Genomic DNA, 13,417 nt, shown 5'->3' with positions numbered 1-13,417 from the left:
AATAAATTATTAATTCTTTGAGTTTAAAGGCCATATATGACTCATCATTTTATCATCCATAGCACCCAGTGCGTGTCTGACGAGAATAATGTGCTTAACAAATTTTATTTGAATTATAGAAAACAAGAGACAAGAAAGTGTGTTAAAATTAATTTTGTTTTTTAATTTTTTCCACTTTTACCTGGTGTGTGTGTGTGTGTGTGTGTGTGTGTGTGTGTGTGTGTGTATGTATTTACGTGAAGTTCAAGGAAAACTTACCAGCCTAAGTTCATGTTGGATGCCTATTGTTTTGCTCCTTATGAATGGTGTAAAGGTAGGAAATATAGCAGAAATGGGCACAGAAAGCCACTGTTATTATTTTCCAGAGGGAAAAACCTCAAAATATCTATAGGCTATGTCCACAGAACTCCCAGAGAACAAAGCCAATGAAATTTCTAATATGAATTCCTAACAGAATCCCCTCCACATTTATTATTTGGTGTAAATTGTTTGGTAATGTTTTTTTTTTCCAGCTTTATCCCTTCTGGCTTCAGCTTTTAGATAAAAAGCATTTCATATTCCTGGCTGCAATAGCTCCCAGCAAGTGGTAGGGATTTTAGAGGGGTTTTATCTTCCCTTTCTCTTCCTCTAGCAGTGTGGACTATGCAGATGGGCTTTTTATGATCAAAAATTTCCTAGTCCAGGACCAAGGGAATGGTGGCCTTCTTCAGAACTCAACGAAGAAAAATAACCTTCAAAGGAGGTGTTAGGTCTTTTCTTGGTCCAAAGTGCCAATACAGACAAATAGTTACCTTGTAGGAGAAAACCCAGAGCTAGACACTATTTAAGAGCCTCTTTGTTGAATATTAGGGTGATTCCATAACATCCTTCAGTTGGAAAAGTTGTTCTGAATTTGCTTCTAGAAGTATAATTTCCCCGCTTTCCTCAATAATTCTCTCTCTCTCTATTCCTTAAAAAGTATAGCATTTGTCCATAGCCCATTGGAGATTCTCAGATTAGTTGTAGCCACAGTTTGTTTCTCCTTAGCAGGTAACCTATGCACCCAATATGTGTCATCTTCCAGAGAGAGTAAAATGGAGTCCCAAATCAGCTTTTTATTTGTAGTACACTCTGTCTCTGTCAAATTCACAACTTATGCATCCCTGGCTCATGTATCACAGGCTAATAAACAACAGGGAGATGGTTTAGTGTACAGAATCTGAGGTCAAACAACTTGAATAAAATCCTAGCTCTGCAGTGTTGGCTTCATAAGATTAGACGAGTGCCCTGACCTCATTGAGTCCAATTTTATAAAATCGGTACAATAGTGCCTACCTCATGCAGTTTTTGTGAGGATTAAATGAAATGATGGCTATGAAGCCACTTAGCATAATACTTAGATAAATGTGAGCTATCTCACAGTGTTTTTATTATAACAGTCAAGTTCTTTCCATCACCAGGTCAAAGTGAAGAAGCAGCATGGGTTGGGTTCAGTTCCTCAACTTACCACCTATCAGATAAACGGGCTCAGACAAGTTTGTCAATATCAACAAAACTCAGTCTCTTATCTTTCCATCTGTAAAGTTAGGCTAACGATAGTAATTATTTCATTGGGCAGTTGTAAGCATTACATACTAATGTGTTGTAGACTCTAAATCTAAAGTTCTGGATTGAAAGCAAGAGATGGCTAATGTCCGGGAAAAGACAAGAGCCCTGAATAAGGGTCTTTGCCCATATTTATTTATTAGGATCAGAAGGCTTACAAAGATGGTGATGGACATGCACAAAGGGACAATGAATCTGTGAACATTAACTTGTGGACGTGAGGGAAAGGGAATCTTGAGGATATTTGTGGCTAGGGGTTTGGGTTAATACAAAACAAAATCCAGGCGCCAGGCAGTTGGGAGGCAGGTTGTTTACCATGGACATGATGCAGCACCTCTGTTTACCTTAGCTAGCCTAGGGGATGAGACAGGTAGGGGAAATAACCTCAGGGTTGACAAGACAGCTTTTTTTTTTTTTTTTTGTTAACCATCTCCACTCTGGGCTGCTTTGCCTGCAGTGCAGCGGTCTATAGTCCAATGTCACCAATTTACCCAACCTGGCCCTATTCTCCTATGAAAGCAACTTTTCTGCCATAGTACTAAATTGGGGGTGCTTCCACCCTAAATATCTAATCTTGTTTATTTCATATACCTGTGTATTGGGTACCTTTGCGCCGTACCTCTTTTAGGCCTTTGCCTCTCCCTATTTTGGGGACTCTGCATTCCGTCTCTATTTTGGGGTGCCTGTGCACCTCCATAATCCTGGCGCCTTTGTGCCTCCCTATTCTCGGGGTGTCTTTGCACCTCCCTATTCTTGGAGTGCCAATCTGGTTTACCCAAACTCAGGTGTGAGCATTTTATGACTTTGCATTTCTTTATGCCTTGTCAACCCATTGGTGTAAGCCCTGGGGATTCCTAAGCTTATCCCCCACACTAATGAAAATAAAATCCTTAGCATAGAATTTGGCTGTAGTAATACACTTAATAAATAAATATTATCATTAAAAATATAGTAAGATATGAGCATTATTATGATTACCAGTCAATTGTATGCTTTTTGAAACAAGAACAAACTTCCTTAGAGCATCTATTCTCAGTTCTCCTTAACCATTCAAGCAATTTCAGCCAACCCAGATGCCAAGTTTCTAAAGCAGCAAACCAGGTGGCATTATTTTGCCACAGGGAACAAGATGCCAGTGTGCCAACAGAGTGGCCAGCCATTTGGCTGAGAAGAATATTATCATAGAAATTCACAACTGTGCTTCTCAGTCCTGGGACTTGTTCTCTCTCCTCCCTTCCTCACTCACTGGGTCCATGGGCATTCATTATTTATAGCAAGAACTTTGATCCTAGGTTTAAATAATCCCCATTAGGCTTTCTTCCCCAGAGTTTTTAGTTTCTCTTGGTCTCTCTCTCTCTCTCTCTTTCCTTGAGATTTATTGGGGAGGACAGGTACCCTACTCTGACAACAACCCTGTAGTAGGCACCTCTTGTTTGTTCCATGCCACAAATCAGAATAAGAGAGAGAAAAGACATTTGTACTCACTCTCTCTCTTCCCCCTCCTATCCTATTCTCTTGTCAACAAACATCTGACCACCTCCACTACAATGTATACAAACCTATGTAATTCTTTTTTCTCAAATCCCCTCTTCCCTGGATGCTGTGACAGGAAGTTCTTCTGCTTAACCTCCTTCCTCTTTGGCTATTCCTTCTCAGTTTTTCTTACAAGCTCCTCTGTCCCATCCTAGGGAGATTTCCTCAAAGCTCTACTTTTTCTTCACAAATATATGCTTTCCCCAGGGCACCTTATCTCTATAAGTAGGTCCACCCATTTTCTCAAGCCAGTAATCTGGGCAGCATCACTGAATTCTTATGCTTGTTCATCAAGATGAACCTCCCCACAAGAAATCATAAAGTTCTGCTGAGTTTTCTGCCTCATCATTTCTTGAATCCACATACATTTCTTTTCTGTACTCCCGTTACCCCAATTCAAACCCCATACCACTTACTTGAATTACTACAGTAGCTTCTGAACATGTCCCACCATTGCCAAACTTGTTCCACATCCTTCATATTCATTGTCTGGTGTACAGCCAAGATGATCTTTCTACAATGTAAGTGTGATCATGTCAGAGCACCATTTAAGACCTGCCGATACTTTCCTTGCCTCTCTAACCTTTGTCTATTTCAAGCCCCATTCTCTACCCATAATGGATTGTGTCCATGTCCCAGCAAGCTAGGTCAACTTTTTCATACATACCAACTTTTGTTTTGAGAGAAAGACAGAGAGAGCTGGGGAGAGTGGTGGGGGGGGGGGTGGGGAGAGAGAGAGAGAGACAGTCTTAAGCGGGTTCCACATTCATGCAGAGCCCAGTGTGGGACTCAATCCCATGACCCTGGGATCATGACCTGAGCCAAAATCAAGAGTCAGACACTTAACCAACTGAGCCACCCAGGCACCCCTTGCTCTTCTTTAAAAATTTCCATTTCCTTACCTCCACACACAGCATAATTACTCAACCTCTAAGTTTGGGTGGAAGAGTGACTTTCTCCAGAAACCCATCCCCATGCACCCACGTTTGGATCTGGTAACTTTCCTATGTGTTCACTGACTTGCCTCCTGAGAGCATTATATTGTAATTGCCAATATACTTTCTGTGTCCTTCCCTATGTAATCATTCATGGCCAACAGACAAAGAGCAACTGTATCACTCATATTCATCCACTTGTCCCCCACATTGTGACTGGTTCCTGCTCAGTAAAGGAAGGAAAGAGGGAGGAAGAAAAGGAAGTGGCAGAAGAAATGTAAAAATTTCACAAATAGGAAGAAGAGAGGGAGGCTGTAACAACCTGCCAGCACAGAATACCTCCAAAGACATAATTTATTGGTATCTAAGTGAGTTTTATGCCTGGAAATTCACTGTTGCTTGCTTTACTTTATCACTGCCATCTTTTGATTTTTTTTTCCTGTGTGTGTTTAATTGCCTACTGGCTTCTTTACTCCAAACAGGTAAATAGATTTGCAGTTGAAAAAAAAAATGAAATTTCAAGCATATCTGTAAACAACCATTAAATGCACTTTTGTTTACAGAAAATAGCCTGAGCCTTCCCCCACTCACAGTATTTGTATTCTTGGATGCTTTATTCAACACGAGCACTGTCCAAACTCTAAACAAAATGTTCTAATTATCCTGTGCTTATGTCTCAAAAAGTACTAACTCCTACCTGTTAAAGGGCAATTATATCCTATTAGCATGAGTGTCTTCACTTTGAATCACTGTTTTTTTTTAGTCCCTAATTACAAAATTGGGGACGAAAAAATCCACCTCACAAAAAGCTGACAAGAAAATGAATGAGAATATAGCCATCCTCCAGAAATGAAAACAGATCGTCATAAAGATGATCACTGACCAAAGTCAGCTGCTTTGGTGTATTTAATTTGACAAAGGTTCTGATGAAGAGTGACAATCCTGATGATAATTATGGTGACAATAAGGATGATGAGATCAGTGTCCAGGTGGCAGGCTCCTGTAGCATGTGAGGCAGGTTGACAGGCCTTTTCAGATGGATCATCTTTAACCACTGTCATAGGCTCAGAAGGTAGATACCATTACGTTCGCATTATCATTTCTATTTTATAGGTAAGAAAGTTAAATTTCAAAAATGTTAACTAATTTGCCAAAGATCCTGCAGTTAATTGAGTGGGTGGGCCAGAATTCAAGTTCGGGCTCCTTAACTCAAAAGACCTGTGACTGACCCCACACCAAAGAAATTCTGTCAGAGTGAGATTAATAATCCTGAGGCTTTATCATCTTTTGTTTAGGTTTGCCCACCTTGGCAGGCCATCCTACTCACTTTCTATCTGGTATTTTCCTCACTGTGAGGAAAGAAATTAGCAGTTTCCACTCATTGCTTTCTTATCTCAAGTATTCTTCATTTAAAAATCCAAACATGATTTTTTCAGAAGTCATTTTATCAGATGGCATTTTTAATACATAATAAACATTTGGACTTTTCTAATATACTTAAGTATAATTTAGTTTTACATGCAGTTTCTTAATTTGTATCAGAAGGTCATGATTTCTCATCAGTCTTCTGCAAATCACATAACCTCTTTATGCCGCCATATTCTGATGTATGTCCTACAATAATAATATCAAACCCATTGGGTTATGGTGAATGTTAACCAGTATAACAAGTAAAGCATTTAGCACAGTGCCTGGAACACAGGAGGCCCTCAGTAAAGGCCAACTGTTATTATTATTAGAGTTTACAGACTAGAAACTCCTGTTGGTATTTACCCTGTATAGATTCAAATACTCTATAAAGTGGTTGCAAAGCTAGAAAGCAGCTTGTTGAAATGATTCCTTGTGGCGGCTTATTGTGTATCTCAACAAGCCACTGCAGTTGTCTCCCTGAAAGATTCAGAAATTTAAATAAAGGCTAAGTCTGGCTTTGCTTTCCTAGTTTCTAATTAACTATAAAGGTCTACCTTTCTTTCCGCCCACCTTGCTTGTTCACCCACATAGCAAAGAACAAAAAGCTACGTGTAGACAAAAGCGGCATGAATTCCATGACGATTTTTAAAACTGAGTTTCTTGGTCATTTCTTTTTTTTCTTTTTACATTTTTCATGCCTCGTCTGCCAGAGGGTGCATGTCTATTTCTTACGCTTCGTTTGCATAGGACCCACTAACGTGCACAGAAAGACACAAGCTTCTGCCTTTTTGGACGCGTGTGGGAGCCAGAGTGTGTCGAGGCTTCAGCCTGGCTGGGTCCTGGCTTTAACTGTTTTTATCAGAAATTTTCCTCTGTAACTCGTGATTTTGCTAGCTGATATTTAGCTTCCCTGTGATACTGTTTTCACATGGATGTTTGATGCCTACAAAAATTCAGAGGAGGTAATACTCTTGTACCTTTTTTCTTATGCTTAGGCAGGTCAGTCACACTTGACAGTGTGCAGCAAGAAGAGGTGACGTGTCACTTCCAGGCTGACACAGTGAGAAGCACACACTCATAGCTCCCCGGCCTTGGCGTACCTGCAACGTTGACAAAAGAGGCCATGTATCCCAGATGGTACAGCTCTTCCTTTGGATGTTTAATCAGATTGGATCCATGACTCTCCACATGGAGAACTGCTTGAAACGACAGTAGACTGTGGGTGAGAGATGAATACAGGATAAAATGTTTGATGTGTTATTCTAGTGATTTGGAAGATCTGATCACTGTAACATAACCTATCCTATCCTGACTCAAAGGAAGACTATAGGTCTTGCAGTTTACAAATCTTAGAGCAAGACAGTGTTTCTCTTAGTATTTTTGGCAACATCTTAGATAGGATTCCCACAGTCCCTTTTGAGTCAGTCACATGACCATTCTTGAAGCATCACTGTGACCATGTGACGGAGTGATCTTGTTGGCTCGTCCTCTGTCATGACCCACACCCTAGATGGAGAAGAAAAGAGCAGAATATACATACTATCATCACCTGGGCTGAACAGGGCTACTGTGGAGTGATAGAGGAAGCATTCTCTAATGCATGCTCTATCTACAAAATGGGGCACAGATAGCTTCTGAGACCCAGCTCGTGCTGACATACAATCATTTTGCTATGATAATGTCGTGAAGGGAGTGGAACATTTGCTTTTCCTAAAATGCTTACAGGACAGTTTGGCTTTTTACTCTTGTTTTCAAACACTTTACTAAAAAGGTAAATACACACAAGTTGGCAGTGGAAAAGCTAAGTCATAGGAGTTAGACCTAATCTTTCATTTCCTTCTATCAGCTATCTAATGTGTCACTAATGTGTGCTTCAGTCAACAAAACTATACAGAGAACTTGCTGAGTAAAATATCCCGTGTTAATGCTCTGGGAGGGCGCAGGCCAGTGGGACAATCTGCCTAATAGAACTCAAGTTGGACAAGGGGTTCTGATTTTCAAAAGCAGGAAGAAGTGCAAGAATAAAGAATAAAGAATAGATCAGAATGAGCCTTGCATGATTAGAAGGATGTCTATAGTTAGAAAATGGATAAAATGGCACTGCCATCTCAGAGACCAACTGGAGGAAAGAAGCAAAAGTTTGTGTTGTGGCTAGGATAAGGCATTCACAGTTCCAGAGGATACAGGCATGGTCCTAACCATCCACATGTGGATGATTAAAGAGAGTCTAATAAGAACTTTTGCAAGGCACTGGCAAGGGCTACTGAAATTCAGCAAAGGCTTATACAACATGCCATGGCCATCAAGAGCAGGAAGTAGTTAAGACATGAAAAGACTGTTGCAAAACCTAGGAAAATCTGTAGCTGTGGGAGGAGACCACCTGCCAGGAGTTTTGGCTTTTTGTAGAAGAATGACCCCATCACCAACATGAGAGAGAGAGAGAGAGAGAGAGAGAGAGAGAGAGAGAGAGAGAGAAAGAAAGGGGGGGGGCAGGGGAAGGGAGGAAGAAAAATAGAAACAGGAAGCCAAGGGAGAACATGCCCAGGAAATAATTAGGCCAGACTCCAGGCCTCTTACCCTCTGATATTTTTCTGCTTTCTCCCATTGGCCAAACCCAGCTGGAGGCTCAGTTGAAATCAGCCTCTTGGGTCACACAACAAGATGGACAAGATGCAGATATGCAGGGACAAACAGTGAATTGCAGTGCAGATGCACATGGGGTAGAGTCATAGGTGAACCTGGAAAGGTAGCTTGTAATAAGAATAGGGAAGGCAGTGGACTGAAAGAAGGGGGGCAGCCTGCATATTTGGGGAAATAAGCATCCTAGGTTTTATAACTTTGGAGAAAGTACAAGAGATATATTCCACATGGCATTTCTGAAAAGCTCTCTTGGGTGAGTAGTCACTTTCTGGAATATTATCAGGTATAACACATTGAAAAAGACCCCAGCATCAGAAAGTCTGCAGCAACACTGGCACTCATCAAGCTAAATTAGTGATTATAAGACAGAGTTGCTCAGGTCTTTTAATATGCTAATGTACACCAGGAATCTGAAAAAGTGAAATACAATAGTGTAGTATTTCCAAAATGCATTTGATTATGTAACTTTTTTTAAAAAAAATTATTGTCAAGTTAGCTCACATACAGTGTATACAGTGTGCTCTTGGTTTTGGGGGTAGATTCCTGTGATTAATCACTTACATACAACACCCAGTGCTCATCCCAACAAGTGCCCTCCTCAATGCCCATCACCCATTTCCTCCATCCCCTGCCTCCCCCCATCAACCCTCAGTTTGTTCTCAGCATTCACGGGTCTCTTCGGGTTTGCCTCCCTCTCTGTTTGAAGTTATTTTTTCTCCTTCTCTTCCCCCATGGTCCTCCATTTTCTCAAGTTCCACACATGAGTGAAAACATATGATATCTGTTTTTCTCTGACTGACGCATTCCACTTAGCATAATAGCCTCCAGTTCCATCCATCTTGTTGCAAATGACAGGATTTCATTCTTTCTCATTGCCAAGTAATATTCCATTGTATATATAAACCACATTTTCCTTATGATTGTGTAACTTTTTTAATAGAACATCTCTTGGTACTATATAGAGTTCAGTGGTGCTAATTCGAGAATTATGACCCGGAATAAATTTGCTTATTCTGTTTTTTTCCATGATGTATTTTATACTTATCTAACTATATTTTAAATTACTGGATAACAGTAATTCTTTTCTCTTCTACATCAAGTTTCTTATTGCTAGCAAACTGGAGATGAATAGAGAAAAGAATCAAAGAGTCACCATGGGAGAGGTGCTTGGTTGGCTCAGTGGCTATAGTGTGCAACTCTTGATCTCAAGGGTCAGGAGTTTGAGCACCACAGTGGGGATAGAGGCTACTTTTCCAAAAAAGAACCCACATACATATACTGTATAAGAATGTAGAGTTACTCCAGGTAACTCTGGAGTGTAAGTAGGGGTGTTATGGAACAACAGTCGTCAGAGAGGTGTGCAGCACTTTGGAAAAGATCAAGCTTCATGGAGGAATCAAGTTGGGAATGAAAGTGGTAAAGACCTCCAGAATGGCATGGTAGCCACACAGAGAGGAAATGTGACCAATTTGCCAAAGATGTAAGCAGTTCAATGGGACAGAGAAAAAGAAAAAAAAATCCATAAGGATGAATGGAATGTATTCCCCCAAAGCATGTGCCTTTTCGTGTTCCAGGCTCTTCCTCCCCTGGTCATTTATTTTTTATTCTAAAAATATATAGGTTGAGTGTTGTACTTAGGGCATAGTTCCTGAAAACAAAACAAAACAAACATTTTATCTGATGGAGATTCAATAATCATTTTCCATTGATTGAGGAATGACATAACAGTTTATCAGTCTGTCACTCAATGATTCAATGAAGACAATATTTACTAAGTACCTACTATTTACACAGAATTGTGTTATCTCTTCCCTTCCCCTGTGTTTTGTAAATGAAAAGAGTAAAACAGAATCTACAGAAAGCCAGGAAAGTTTGCGAATGAGTGATTCAGAAAGGCAGAGAAAAAAAAAACTTTTTGGCATATATGTGGTTAGAACAGGACATTCATCGTTTGTCTGTGGCCCATGTACAGAGTACACGAGAGTGCACACAGTGTACACAGAGCCAGCCAATATCTTTTGCCTTCTCATCCCTCAGAGGCCCCAACCCCAGCTCAGGGAACCTGCCACAGGCCACAGTCAACAGCTAACCCAAAGGAGTCACAGAGTCTAGAACTGCAGTCTTAAGGGCAAAGCGGCAATGCATTTGGATTATGATCAAAGTAAAATCCAGATTTGGAGAAACTTTCTTGTGGAAACAGTGTAAGACAGGATATTGCCTGGTGATCATACAAGTTAAAAAATCATGTCAATTTCACTAAAATTGCTTACAACCTCAACTCTGGTGAACTGCAGGTGAAAGTATTTTAAACTACACCGTTAACATTAGAGGGACTTCGGCAGGAACGGCACTGACCCTGAGATGACTGAAAATTTGGAGTAAGAGCTTTGATGTAGTTCATAAAATTGGATTCAAATGAGAAAGCTAATGTGGGGCCACATGAGTACAACACAAAGAGCTTATCCCTGAATTCAGAAAATAAAGCAGGTGAAACGTGCCTGACTCAGTAAGAACGAGGGTTATCGGTGGGAAAAGTGAAGAGGAAAGTGTTTTGTCTTTGTTATGTTTGTTTTTCTCCTTACTAAGGAATAGAAGGTGGATGGCTTTATGTCTGAGGTAATGAAGTGTTTCATCAATTTGGAAATGGTCATCTGTTCATATTTTAAATATGAACATCTCAGAAATCAGTGTGAAACCTTACAATTCTGTAAGTAATGGAAATTCACAAAGTGGTGGTCGTCATTGCTTGGGCACGTATAAACTTGGGTGTAATTCCTGATGGCCTGCCTAGACTCCTTGACACTTTGGTTAAAAAACCATTTAAGGATCATTTGAAGAAGGAATACGAGGTTGTTATCTTTCTAACAACTTGTTATTATCCAAAAACCTTCCACTGCCACTTTCTGGTAATGCAGCAGCATTTGAATTTACTGATTGGACATTAGCATCATAGAGAAATTCTGGAAGAGAAAAATGGAGTACTCTTAAGAAAAGCTGTATCATCTGGGGGGCGCCTGGGTGGCTCAGTCCACTGAGCATCTATCTGACTTCAGCTCAGGTATGATCTCGAGGTCTGTGAATTCTAGCCCTGTGTGGGGCTCTATGCTGACAGCTCAGAGCCTAGAGCCTGGAGCCTGCTTTGGATTCTGTGTCTCCCTCTCTGTCTCTGCCCCTCCGCCATTCATGCTCTGTCTCTCTCTGTCTGTCAAAAATAAATGAACATTTAAAAAAAAGCTGTATCATTAACATGCTTATAACATTTAATGGCATAAAGGAAGATACTGTATAGAAAAAAAATATGGATATTGAGGAATCTGAATCAGAGCGTGATTCCTGGAGAGCTGGCAAAAATGGACAGACTTGCAACAATGAGTCAATTTTGTTGTTATGTGAAAGGTTTCAGGAAAAACATGTTGGTATCTAAAAAGGAAGGCAAGTGTCTGACATTAACAGTGCTTACTGCTTTTGATAAAAAGGGGAAATTAAGCTGTTTAAAGTTATATCACTGGCAATATTGAGCTTCAGACACTTTATGATAGGCAACTTTTATGTGTTTGTTTATTTCTGCAACAAATAAGTCAGCAATCTATCTTTTATTGCATGTCTCTTAGGGTAGAGTGATCTGAATAATTAAGCCTTTACATAAAAGAAAAACTAGTAAATATAGATGACCAATGAGCACTTAATTAAAATGTATTAATATGTCCCTAACTTAGTTAAGAGTATAAATGGATCATATTTCACTTTTCAAAGATGACAGCATCATTATATACATAAATTAGTGTATATCCTTTGAGAAACTGCTCCCCATGTCTGGTTGTCAGTTTCCTGGTCAGGGAAGTAAGGAGAGGAAGGATTAAGTGGGCAATTTTAAAGTAATTTTATGTTTTGAGTATCTATGCTTCTATTGTGTTAAAAACATTAACACGTTAGACTGGGATAAAGCCATTACTCTTCTCCCTCTACATGGAAACTCCAACCTAAAGCGTATTTACAGGCACAGCAGAAAAAAACATAAGTCTGGCACCTATATGACTTTGGGCAATTCACCATTTCTGGGTCATGATTTCCTTATCTGTAGGAAGAGCATCCATATGAAGGGCCCCAAGCTCTCAGCACACAGGGTTTAGCAAACAATTGGAATCTCAGAAACTTTGGCTTACTCATATGGAAAGCAATTCTCAAGTCAAATCTCTAGTGCTTTTCTGAGCAAACTTCAACCGTAGCATATCCGTAGAGAGTAAAACTTTTGCTGCTGTGTTCTCTCCTGCCCTTTCAATGGCTGCCCAACTAACAGACGTCTCCTACTTCCTGCATCAATAATCTGATCCATTGGTAAATATACACCAAGTGCTTATTTTATGCATGGTATAGTTTTAGAAGCTGGTTTTCCTAATGTAGAGGGACACGGTCTGATCAATGTGTTCAAACTAAGGGACTTCTACAAAATGTTGCAGGTTACTTTCTGTAGGGGAACCATTAGAAACAGAGATGACCCTTCTGGTAGTCTGAACTCTGCTTCCTCTATGATTAACAGGCTAATTAACAAGGCTAGTTTAGCAGTTCGAGTAGAATTACTTGCAGGTGCAAGTATTTGTGAAGATAATTATAAGCTGGCTTAGTTTTTGCCTAGTCAGTAATAATCATGTATACGTATTTTTAAGTTCCTCTTGTGGGACCATTTGAGGCACAAAAATGCTACCTAAGTTCCCAGGATATTTAAAACCAACAAACAAAAAAAGATTAAAAAAAAAAGAAGTACAACTCAAACTTTCTATTGTTTTCAGATCAAAGGAATACTTAGAGAATTTCCACCAATTATCATTTGAGCACTTTAAATCTCTTCTTCTTCAACCATATGTAAGTATTCTAAGTTATAAATCCCTTAAATACCAATATTCCTGCTTCCATTTTTCAGTTTAATCATTTAGTATTCATGTGGCACATAGGATTTGTAAATCACTTTACAATAATTAATTGGTTGAAGAAAAACACAGATGGATATTTTGGTATTCAAATTATATTGCACCCTGGTATTTCCTTTAAATATGTATAAATATATATATATAACCAAAATGTTTTTATAATTATGAAAATTACAGTGAATTATTTTTTTCAAACTGACTTTCTATTTCTGTCTTCCAAAACTCTATCATTCTACTCTTCCAGTTGTGATTTATTTTGGCAAATAAATATCTACAGTTCCTACTGTATAAATTTGTTATTATCACAGACTTTGGTCTAAAGCATTTTCATACAACCCTCCATCAAAGGGTTTAGTGAATATTTAAGTAGACTCTCTTGAACCAAAAAAT

At 39.4% G+C, this 13,417-nt stretch overlaps 1 long non-coding RNA gene across 8 annotated transcripts in view; it reads right to left on the bottom strand.

Annotated features, from left to right (window-relative positions):
- Nucleotides 1-13,417, bottom strand: part of LOC123380902 — a 134,450-nt gene that overhangs the window by 68,141 nt on the left and 52,892 nt on the right. For 7 of the 8 annotated variants that reach the window (XR_006587285.1, XR_006587283.1, XR_006587288.1 and 4 more), the window contains exons 2-3: nucleotides 6,563-6,678; nucleotides 3,534-3,631 (exon numbers count right to left, since the gene is read on the bottom strand). This is a non-coding gene — a long non-coding RNA (uncharacterized LOC123380902). Of the gene's footprint in view, nucleotides 1-1,175; nucleotides 1,939-3,533; nucleotides 3,632-6,562; nucleotides 6,679-13,417 lie in introns of those variants that run through there. The other variant, XR_006587284.1, reaches the window with a different exon arrangement.

Source organism: Felis catus, chromosome D2 (assembly GCF_018350175.1).
Source record: "Felis catus isolate Fca126 chromosome D2, F.catus_Fca126_mat1.0, whole genome shotgun sequence".
In the NCBI taxonomy this organism is placed as follows: Eukaryota; Metazoa; Chordata; class Mammalia; order Carnivora; family Felidae; genus Felis; species Felis catus.
Note: the sequence above shows the minus strand (reverse complement) of the source record. Positions and strands in the feature narration are given on the sequence as shown.